Source organism: Lepisosteus platostomus, chromosome 26 (genome assembly GCF_059453375.1).
Source record: "Lepisosteus platostomus isolate fLepPlt1 chromosome 26, fLepPlt1.hap1, whole genome shotgun sequence".
Classification (NCBI taxonomy): Eukaryota; Metazoa; Chordata; class Actinopteri; order Semionotiformes; family Lepisosteidae; genus Lepisosteus; species Lepisosteus platostomus.
In genome coordinates, this window is record NC_142636.1 from 8,615,760 (window position 1) to 8,625,718 (window position 9,959).

Here is a 9,959-nt window from a genome sequence, read left to right on the forward strand (position 1 = left end):
AAAGACGTTTTCAAAGCCTAGGCGCTCCGATATCCCGCCAGTGGATGATCTTAAAAGTGATTTTTGCCCCTTCAAAGGATAATGATCAGCAACTGCCCATCCTGACACGCTTATCAATACCTTACTACAGGACAAACTTGCGTCCCAGCAGCCTGTGCGATTTCTGCAGGCTCTACAGTTTGTTTGGGGCCAGCTTTAATTTATTTTACTTTGAAGTTCGTGGTTTTGTGTCGTTTTAGTTCATATGTACAGTTCACCAGCTTGGACTCCCACGCAAACAAAGACAGCGATGCCTCACAGAAAACTTCGACAGAACGAGAAAAATAAATAAATTACAGCGATTTGTACTCATGGCCGAATAGTTCCTTACTAACGCGTGTTGCAATGGATTGGTAGGGACTTTAAAAGAAAATACACAAAAATTCTTGAACGCTTCCACCGAATTAGCGTCGCACAGAATTCAAGTATGACTGACGAGAACAGAAACGTCCGAGGCACGGTCGCCGATTTAAAAATGGCAAGGCACAAGTGAAGGTTTATTCCAGGCTGAAAAGAGAAGAAAAACGGAACGTTTCGGCTGGTGGAGCCTTCTTCGCCCACAGCCGGAACATTGTCTTTCCTTCTCTTTCCAGCCTAGAATAAACCAGTACTTGTCCGATTTAAATCTTGGCCGGCCGGACCTGAAATTGTTTAATTCACGTTCGGAGCGTCTTGATAATGACCTTCCCGAACGAAAAGAGTTGTTCAGTAAACGCGGACGCTACACCGGGTAGCGCCGTGATTAGACTTGTCTGAGATTCGGGCAGCTGCCGCTACAACACCACGGCCGGGTCTCGGAACCGGCGGACCGACAGGACGGAGCTCGCAAGCCGAGGCCCATCCGCGCAGGCGCACGGCTTCAGCCGCCGCCCCCCCCCCCCAGAAGCCCACTAACGCAGGACACGTCGAGGGGTTAAAGCTCTTAATTAAAATGAAAAGGGGGGAGACACAAGCATAAAAGCAAACGAGATGAAGTCCCGTAGCCCGCTGTCTGGGCCAGAGGGTGGGAGTGCGTCTGCCTGCGTGTTTGTGGAGGTCTGGAGTGGAGTGGAGTGGGGGGGGGAGGGGGCTGGGATTTGACTTTAAGATTAAATAATCTAATTGAGTGCCCCCCACCCCCGTCTCTCTCCTCCATGGTTTTATTCACCCAGACAGTTAGGGGAGAAAGGAGAATGGGGAAGGCAGGGCGAGTGTGTGGGTGGGGTGGAGTGAAGAGGGGGGGGGGGTACTTTTTATATCCGCCCCCCCCACCACCACCATCCCCAACTAAAGCTATGTGCCGTCTGAGCCGCATAAAGACAGAGGTCAGAGGTCAAATAGGTTCACAGAGACTCGGGGGCTTTCTCATGCTAATGCGCCCCGATCGGGTCCCTTCCGCAGAACAACAGCAGGCTGGGAATCCCGCTGACGGCGGAGGGGCGCACAGTGCCGGCGTTGCCAGCCAGCGCCCACTTACTCCCCAGACAGGGTCAGGGACGACCAGCGCCGCCCCACAACCTTGATTTCTCTCCCAGGACTGGGGGAGCCTCCTGTTTTTTTCCTCGTCATGAGACCCCCCCCCAATGCAGAAATGGAAAGACGTGCAGGTGCATTTAGTACCAAGAACAGGAGGCACTTCTTTACACAAAGGGTGGTGGGAGTGTGAAACCAGCTGGCGATACCCAGGCTTCTTGCCTGAAACAGCTGGATGAGATCCTCAGATCAATAAGTTGCTCATTACCAACTGGGTCTGAAGAAGATTTCACCCTCTGCCTGTCCTCATCCTCCGTTTCTAGTGGTGCATTGGGGTGATACTGTACACAAGGGGCTCCAGGTGCCAAATATGAAATTCTATTCATATGCTAGGAATATGTATTTTATTCTGAAATGCCAAGTTTTGAAACATCTTGAGTGGTCATTTCAGGAGCGACGCCGGTCCAGTCCAGTCAGTCTTGTGGGTCACACTGCACCGGTGGTCTTCAACCCTGAAAGCAGAGAACCCCTGCAGAGTCTTATAGTCACCCGTTTCTAAAGAGCAGCAAACCTGTAAGCAATTGATAAATCAAGCACGTCATCTGTTCATTTAAGAAAACTCTGATCCTTGAGGGCTGTAAAGTCCTTAGATTTCAGTCCTACATAAGCTTATAGTGACTTAATTTCACCACCGGTTTAATTGTTCCACATTTTGAGATAATGGTGATTTCATGGTGACTCACAAGACCTGCTCGATTGGGCCTCTCCCTGGGGCTGATCCATCAGATGACAGGCTAGATGCCTTACAAGCTGACGCTACGAGGAATTCCTCTCACATACAGCCAATAACATAGTGCATTAGACTGCATATGAGTGCAGAGGGCACATTCAGGAATAGTCCTTCATTCCTATTGATAGATTCTGGTACAATCCACTCCCTAATCTTCATGGTTACCGTTATTATTGCTATTACCATAAAGTGAACTAGATCTAGGAAAGACCAACTGAAGGAAACAGATTTAATGATCCAGTGTGCACTTCCTTCAGTCAATGAGCTCCTCCATATGACTGCACTGTCCTCCCAGTAAAGACTCACCTTTCGACTTTTTGCTACCGCTGCTGAGTTAAGTGAGCATCAAGCCTGCTGTATAAGTAACCTACTGTAGTTTAAGAAGTGTTTAATTGATTATCTGGGGCCAAACCCTTGACCTTTTCCTTCCACTCCATTGTGCTGAGCCACTCAATCACGTCAGACAGGAGCCGGGCTTGAAGAATAAGCAGCATTTAACAGCGTTTTAATAGTTTGCCGCTTCCTACAGAATGTATACTGTAGCTGAACTTTGAGATAATTAATTATGGACACCCTGGGCACAATGGCTTGAGCAAATGTTTAAGCATCAGTCTTTCATACAGCAGATAATACAGGCGCCTCTTTCAAAGAGAAGACAATCCTGGAGAACCACAGACTCACAAACTTTACAGCAAACTCCTGGTCCTCACTGACTACAAGATTGAAAACGGGCAAAATTCAGACCCGTTAATAAATTGACACAATCAACTCATTAAGATCTGAGGAGTGCGATACAATCCTTCTCTAGTTGGGCAGCAGTGTGGCGCAGGGCTCATGGTGCTGGATTCGTAACTGGAAGGTTGTGGGTTCAAATCCCAGGTGAGACACTGCTGGAGTTCCCCTTGTGTGAGGTGTTTCACCCAAATTGTTCTAGTAAAATCTCCCAGCTGTACAAATGGATGCAAATGTAAGTCACTCTGGTTAAAAGCATCAGTTTAAGGAATCAAGCGGTTCTCAGTGTTGCTCTGACTCTGTGGCAGCTTAATAGTACAACCCACACACTACACAGAATGAGGCGCACTTGAGTAGCTCGTTCATACCCCTAGTGGGGTAGCAGTGCAGCACAGCGATCAGACTTATGCGGGTTCAATCCTGAAACCACTGTCTAAGCTCTAAGCTGAGTTTAGACAGTGGTTTCAGGATTGAAGTTACAGGGGTCCAGGGTGGCAGAAGCTGTACCTTAGTTACAGCTAAGTTACACTGTCTAAGCTAAGCTTAGACTTAGACTTGGGTTCTCCAGAATCTTCTTGTCTTTGAAAGAGGCGCTTCTATTATCTGCTGTATGAAAGACTGATGCTAAGCTTAGACTAAGACAGCTTCTGCCACCCTGGACTCCTGTAACTTCTTATATTCTTACAATACCTATTTTGGTGATAAATCGAGATGACAAACCCATAATAATTTTTTTTATAGAAACTAAATGCCCACTTAAGCAGTGTTACAGGGTTTTTAGGAACAATCATTTTAGATCAATTTTAAAATTCAACTTTAAAAACAAAACAAAAAAAAACTAATGAAAAAGAAAACTGTAGCAAGGACAAACCCAAGTTGCAAAAACAAAAGTCCATTGTGAGTGACATCTCGACAGCGTTGTAAGATTAAGGGGTGACAGAGAGGGAGGGCTGTAGTACTGTGACAACACCCCCCCCCTCCCCCATCACATCACTCCCCAATACCCAAAGCACAAAGGGGCTCTGTCGGGGAGTAAAGGGGTGCCTGAGTCTGTCTGCAAGTCACTGGGACCTTGTAGGTTGTCTGGGAGCCTTGTGTCTCTGTCTGCATGCAGAGGAATTAATGCGCCTTTTCTTTGGTCTCAGGACTAGTGGAGTCCACAAGTGCCACTGAAGGAACAAGAGGCGTTTTGACATGAATGTCTGACTGGGCAGCTTTCTATCCTTTGACACTTTATGAGATGCAGAGGTCTGGCACTTGGGTTTCAGCTCTGGAATTCCTTTTCAAGGGGTACAGAACTTCCCCTGTGAGAGACAACTGCAGGGCAGCCAATGTGAAGGCCAGGTACACTGCAGTCAAGTGCAGTAAACCCCAGGGTAATTATACTGCAGTAAGTCACACTGGAACTGGGGTAAAAGCAACAAAGCCCAGTGGTACAGTGAAAGACTAGTGAATCACAGAAAAGTATGACACACTCAAACAGAGCAGAGCAAATTAGTAAAGCACTACACTATACACGTGGCAAAGCACTGTAAATGGCAAAGCAAATACAGTACTGCACAATATTGCTTGTTCTCCAAAAGCTGTCACTGAGAATGCTACTGTTCTCTTTTAGTAGATTTTGTAAGTTTTTTTATAAAAGTTCTTTTTTTTTTTACAAAAGATGTACAAAAAGTCAGATTTGACTTTCTTTAAAACCAACACACCGAGAGGAAAAGTCTCTGTTCCGGTTGCTGGCTCAGCAAACGGACCAACATCGTCCCACACCTTCATTTACTCATAAAAGAAGAACAGTATCAATAATACTGTTTCTTTACGCTGGATTAAAACAGTTCGCTTTCTGTGGAAGGGACTAAGAAACTGAGTTAGTGTAGCTTTACTACAGAAGAGACTACAGAACTGGTTTGCTCAGCAGACTACCACATTCGGAAGCTGCTGGACTTGTACCTGTCAAGGAAGGCCTTCTCAGTTGTGGGTTGTAGCTCCAAATTAGACGATTCCACTCGCTCCGGTCTCCAGCCTTCTGACATCTGCTCATCACGTGGGGTGTAGTGGGCAGCTATGAGCAGCTCTCTGCGGAAAACATTTAGATTTGTAAGCCTCGCATGATAGTGAGAAGACATTTTCACTCAGTCCATGGAGAGCAAACTCATTTAAAAAGTGACATGGAATTCCTTTAAATAAGATAAAGACCAGGTCACTTTATAGCCACATACAATTTCTCGCATTAGGAATTTGTCTTTTCACAGACCCCAGCTTCCTCTCCATGAGAGACACAGATGGAGAGAGAAGCTTGGGGTCAGAGCGCACGGCGCCCCTGGAGCAGTTGGGGTTCAGGGCCTTGCTCAGGGACCCACTGGAGTAGGATTCCTCTGCCGGCCGCGGGATACGAAGCAGTAACTTTCTACTCACAGGCGCAGATCCTTAGCCACAGAGCCACCACTCTGCCCATTGGCCAGTGGCACTGGTGGCACAAATCAGCCGCCCTCTTACTAGAGAATTCAGAGGAGGGGCATAATACTACCACCTGGGATATCTGATTAATTTGGCTGATGCGTTTATCCAAAGATAAAAGCATCCATGTCCACAGATGAGTGGGGATGATTTGTTCAGGATCACATCTGGAATGTGAACTGTGTCCACATGCTCTTTATGTATCGGCAACCAGGGAAACTGGGAGACTGTTTCGGTTTCCAGTGCCAGAACTGATGCTTGCATTAGGGGGCAAAGTCTGATTCTTGCAAACTAACACAGTAATGCGCAGTTTGCATTTTTAACTTCAGCAGGATAACAGTACAACGTCTGAAAACGTCACTTGTAAGGTTTCAGTAGGTCTGTCTTAACTTCCTGAAGACCATCGTCTTTGTCTAGAACGGTCTTCAGTTTAATTACACTGTGTCCCGTGCAAGTTCAGCTCCTTCACCTACTTTGCAGAAGTTGCTGCTGCTAAATTAAAAATAAAAAAAGCTTTAGAATGTAGCAGATGCCAGACAGAACATATCAGAGCAGGTAGAGTCTGCAAAGCAGGCTGTTTGAGAAAGGGGTAGAGGAGGACAGGGCATGATCTAAACACCTGCTGGCTTTCATTCCTGCCCACCTTAAATATCTAACCGCGGCCTTCATAGATTAAACAAGTGGCTGGATAGGGAAACTGGAGATTGGGATTTTATTTTTGCCTATGAAATGCAATCCTTAAAAACTAAATGCCAAACAAAATCCTGGTCCTAGTGTCCCACACACCTGCTAGTTGGGACACCTGCAGCGGTAGTCTTATTGTCTTTTTTAGACAATGCATTGGAAAAAAAAAACAACCACAAATAGGCATCCTCTTTTTTTTTTACAAATATAAACAGATACGATCTTACCATACCATGTTAGAGTGATGTAATTGACCTCACCCCGACTGATTTGCTCAGTTTTAGACCAAACGCAAGGGACCTTCCACAAGAACTGATCTTCCACCCTTTTACTATCATCACTTTCTCGTATACCGTGATTTCCTCCGGCGATTTAAAAAAAATACTTCACCACCCGAAGGAAAATAATCTGTGGGCGCAAGGGGGAATTGGGAAAAATATATATTTTTAAAAAATGCCTTTATTTGTTGAACGACGCTCTGTAACTACGGTTCAACCATGTGGTTTACAAAGTGATTTATTGTCCGGGCCATTGTAGTACTTACACTACATTTTTAATTTAAAAAAAAAATAAACATTCGGGCGGACAAAAAGATGTCTCTGGCAAGTCGAGGTACAGGAGGCCGCGGGGCGGAGGAACCGGCGGGCTGCTGCAAAAGCCCACCCGCTACTAGGGGGGTTTCCCGCCTCGCCGCAGCCCGTCCGAGACTCGTCCTCCCGCCGCTTCAGAACAGGAGACAGGCCCCGGTCTGATAGAGAGACGAGCGGCGTGACAGGCCGTGAAATTGAACTGAATCGCCAACTATGGCGATCGAGCTACGGGACACGTCTGGAAAAGGCACCGCTTTTGCCTTTTTATACATGAGAGACGGGCTTACGGCGGGGGGTGAAAGCGGGCCCTTTTTTCTTAACCATTGGAGTTTTTGTGTGTGTGTGTGTGCGCGCTGAAAAGGCCAGACTAGACCAGCACACTTCGTCTGCGTTCCTGAGCTCCGTGTTCATGCCGATGTGAGCTCTCTATTGATTTCTGTTATTCTTTAAACGTTAAACACACAGACACAGCCAGACATAGCAGTCGGCTTTCGCGTTACAAAAATACTGTGAGAGGGAACGTGAATCTACAGTTGTCTCATTAACAGAAATAAAACTGGTTTTTATACAACTATTAAAATGCTATTAAAGGTGTGCGGCCGTTACGTGACTGGTTTGGGAATGTTTAGCCATTAATTAAGAAAACACTGTCTACTACGCAAAGCTTTATGGGATTTTACATTTAGCTCAATTTAGCTCAGTTACCATTTGGAAATACCTGTATCACTGTGTTATTGAGGTTTCTGAATTAGGAGGAAGGGTCGTCCGGCCTCTTTAGAAGTTAATTTTACGGAAGACATTTGAACAACTGTTAAGAGAGAAAGAGGCAAAGACATCGCCACGAAACCGATAGTTTCATAACTGTGGCATCTGATCCTTTCACAGCCTTAATAAATACACGAATAAAGTTATAATAAAATTATTTACTAATAAAACCGCACACGGCAGAGTCATTTCATATTTTCTACATACTTTCACGTCACAACGCAGACATTCATCAGATTTAGAAGTGGGTCTGACAGAAGCTCAGTGGCAATTTGCATTAATAAATAATAAGAAAAATAATAGTTATTGTGCACTTCACTGCCTTAATAGGCAACTATATTTCTTAACAGTTAAGGACGAGTACCCTTCACGTGAGATGGTTAAATCAGTACTGCCTGTACAAAATATACTATCTTTTCAAGCACCTGGTTAAAGCAAGGTTTGATTATTTCAGACCTGACACCCACACATCTGCGCTAATTTACACATTCTGCAATCGACAAGTTAGTCTAAGAATACGTCGAAAGACTATACAAGTCAATGTATGGGTTAACACTGGTATATGGTTGGCGTTAATAACCAATAGTGCGTTTATGTCTTATAAAGACAAACTGCATTGTGTTAGATATTCAGAACTATAACACCTCAACTATACAAATGTCTTGTAAAAAAAAACATTTTAAAATGTGTATAGATGCCTGACGTATTTATTACACAGGACTTCATAAAACTGTTCTCTAAACCCCTTTTAATTAAGACGAAACGTGTGGTATCGAATTAAGGTGTTCATAATGTAAAAGAAAATAAAACGATTTTTTTGGATGGAAAAAAAACGCTTCAATATTATTATTGTTAATGTTCTTACCGAAAATAGTAACCTTCATTATCAAATATCGGCAGGCGTATTTTGTGCTCTTATTTATTAACGAATATTTTGAGCGAGCCTTAATATTTTTGTGGCGCTCTTGTTAAAATAGATGTTCTCCTTTCCTTATTCATGATGAAACTTGGCAACAGCTTTAATAAAGAAACTGTATTCAAATAATAAATGATGTAATAATCAAATGATATGTATGGACGTGAGTGTATTTTTTTTTGTCCAAAACACAAAACAAAACGTCTTTAACATTTTGCATGAATCTAATGAAATTTAAAAAAGGAAATAAAATGCCCTTTCATATTTTTACTCATGTTTTCACCTTGAACAAACTACTCTGTAATGTGTTCTTTGCATCTGATAGGTATTAACAGGTATGTTTAAATATTATATTAACAGATCTACGAGACAAAGCAACGTTTATTATTTTATTTCGTGTAGTATATGTGGTTTCAGATAAATCAGTAGTCGTGACGTAGATCACGTTTTTTAGATCGCTTCACTGAAAACACCAGGACATCGACACCGACAATGTAGAAGTCATTTTTTGATCTCATTTAAATTGCCTCATTATACCCTTATGTGATGCAATTAATCAATATTATATAGTCATGATGCATTCTGCTTGATGGGAACGCGCTTTATTTTCAGATTTCAATTCTGCGTGTCGGGAGGTCCAACGACAGCGGAGGAGAGCACGTTTCAATCATGTTTTTATTCATTTGTCTGTTTTGATGCGCCCGTGTTTGCAGTCGTACAAGCCAGAGGTTTCTGAAACGGATCCCACAGCTCGTGTCCCTACTGAAAAGACGCGGATATTTACGCGCGGCTGTTGATGCTGAAATAGACCCGTTTTTTTTGTTTTTTACTGTTTACGGGCTTTGTTAACACCCTTCTCCCCCCGCATGATGGGATCTGTCCCTCCTGTGTCCCCACGAACAAAAAGGCGTATTTTAAAGCCTATAAAAGGACAGCCTGCGATTAATAAAAAAAAATACGGTGTTTTCTATGCCCTACATCAAAGCGTTGCACAGAAGACCTCACTATCAATGCAGCAAGAAACGAATTAGCCATCTCGCAGTTTACGAGGTGCATGAAATTTGCAGACGCCCCCTTAGTGTGATATTACAGTCCCGGATATATAGGTGACGGCGCCGCAGATATTCGCGTGACCGAGGGTTAGGGGCTCTGGGGGCGATTGATTTTGGTTGAGGTTAAACTTGCAGAGAGATTTTTGGTTGGTTGTTTTTTTTCGTTCGGCTAAAAGCGATGATGATGATGATTATAGCTACGCCGTTCACGGAGGAAGCAGGGAGCGTGTCAGAGAGCAAAGGGATTGGGCCGGCGCAAAATAAAAAGTTCTTAATTACAGACTTCTGAGAGAAATCCACGGCCACGTGAGACCAAAAGGAGTAGGATTAATTGTGAACAGGCTCGAGATCTCCCCGTTCCTGACAGCTGGGGTGTCGTAGTGGGTCGGTTCTCACGCTCGCCTTGCTCTTTTCCCCAGAGCGTTTATTCCGTTTTGCACAAGCGCGCCCTCTCCTGGACAGCTTCAGAAACAACTCCCTAGCGC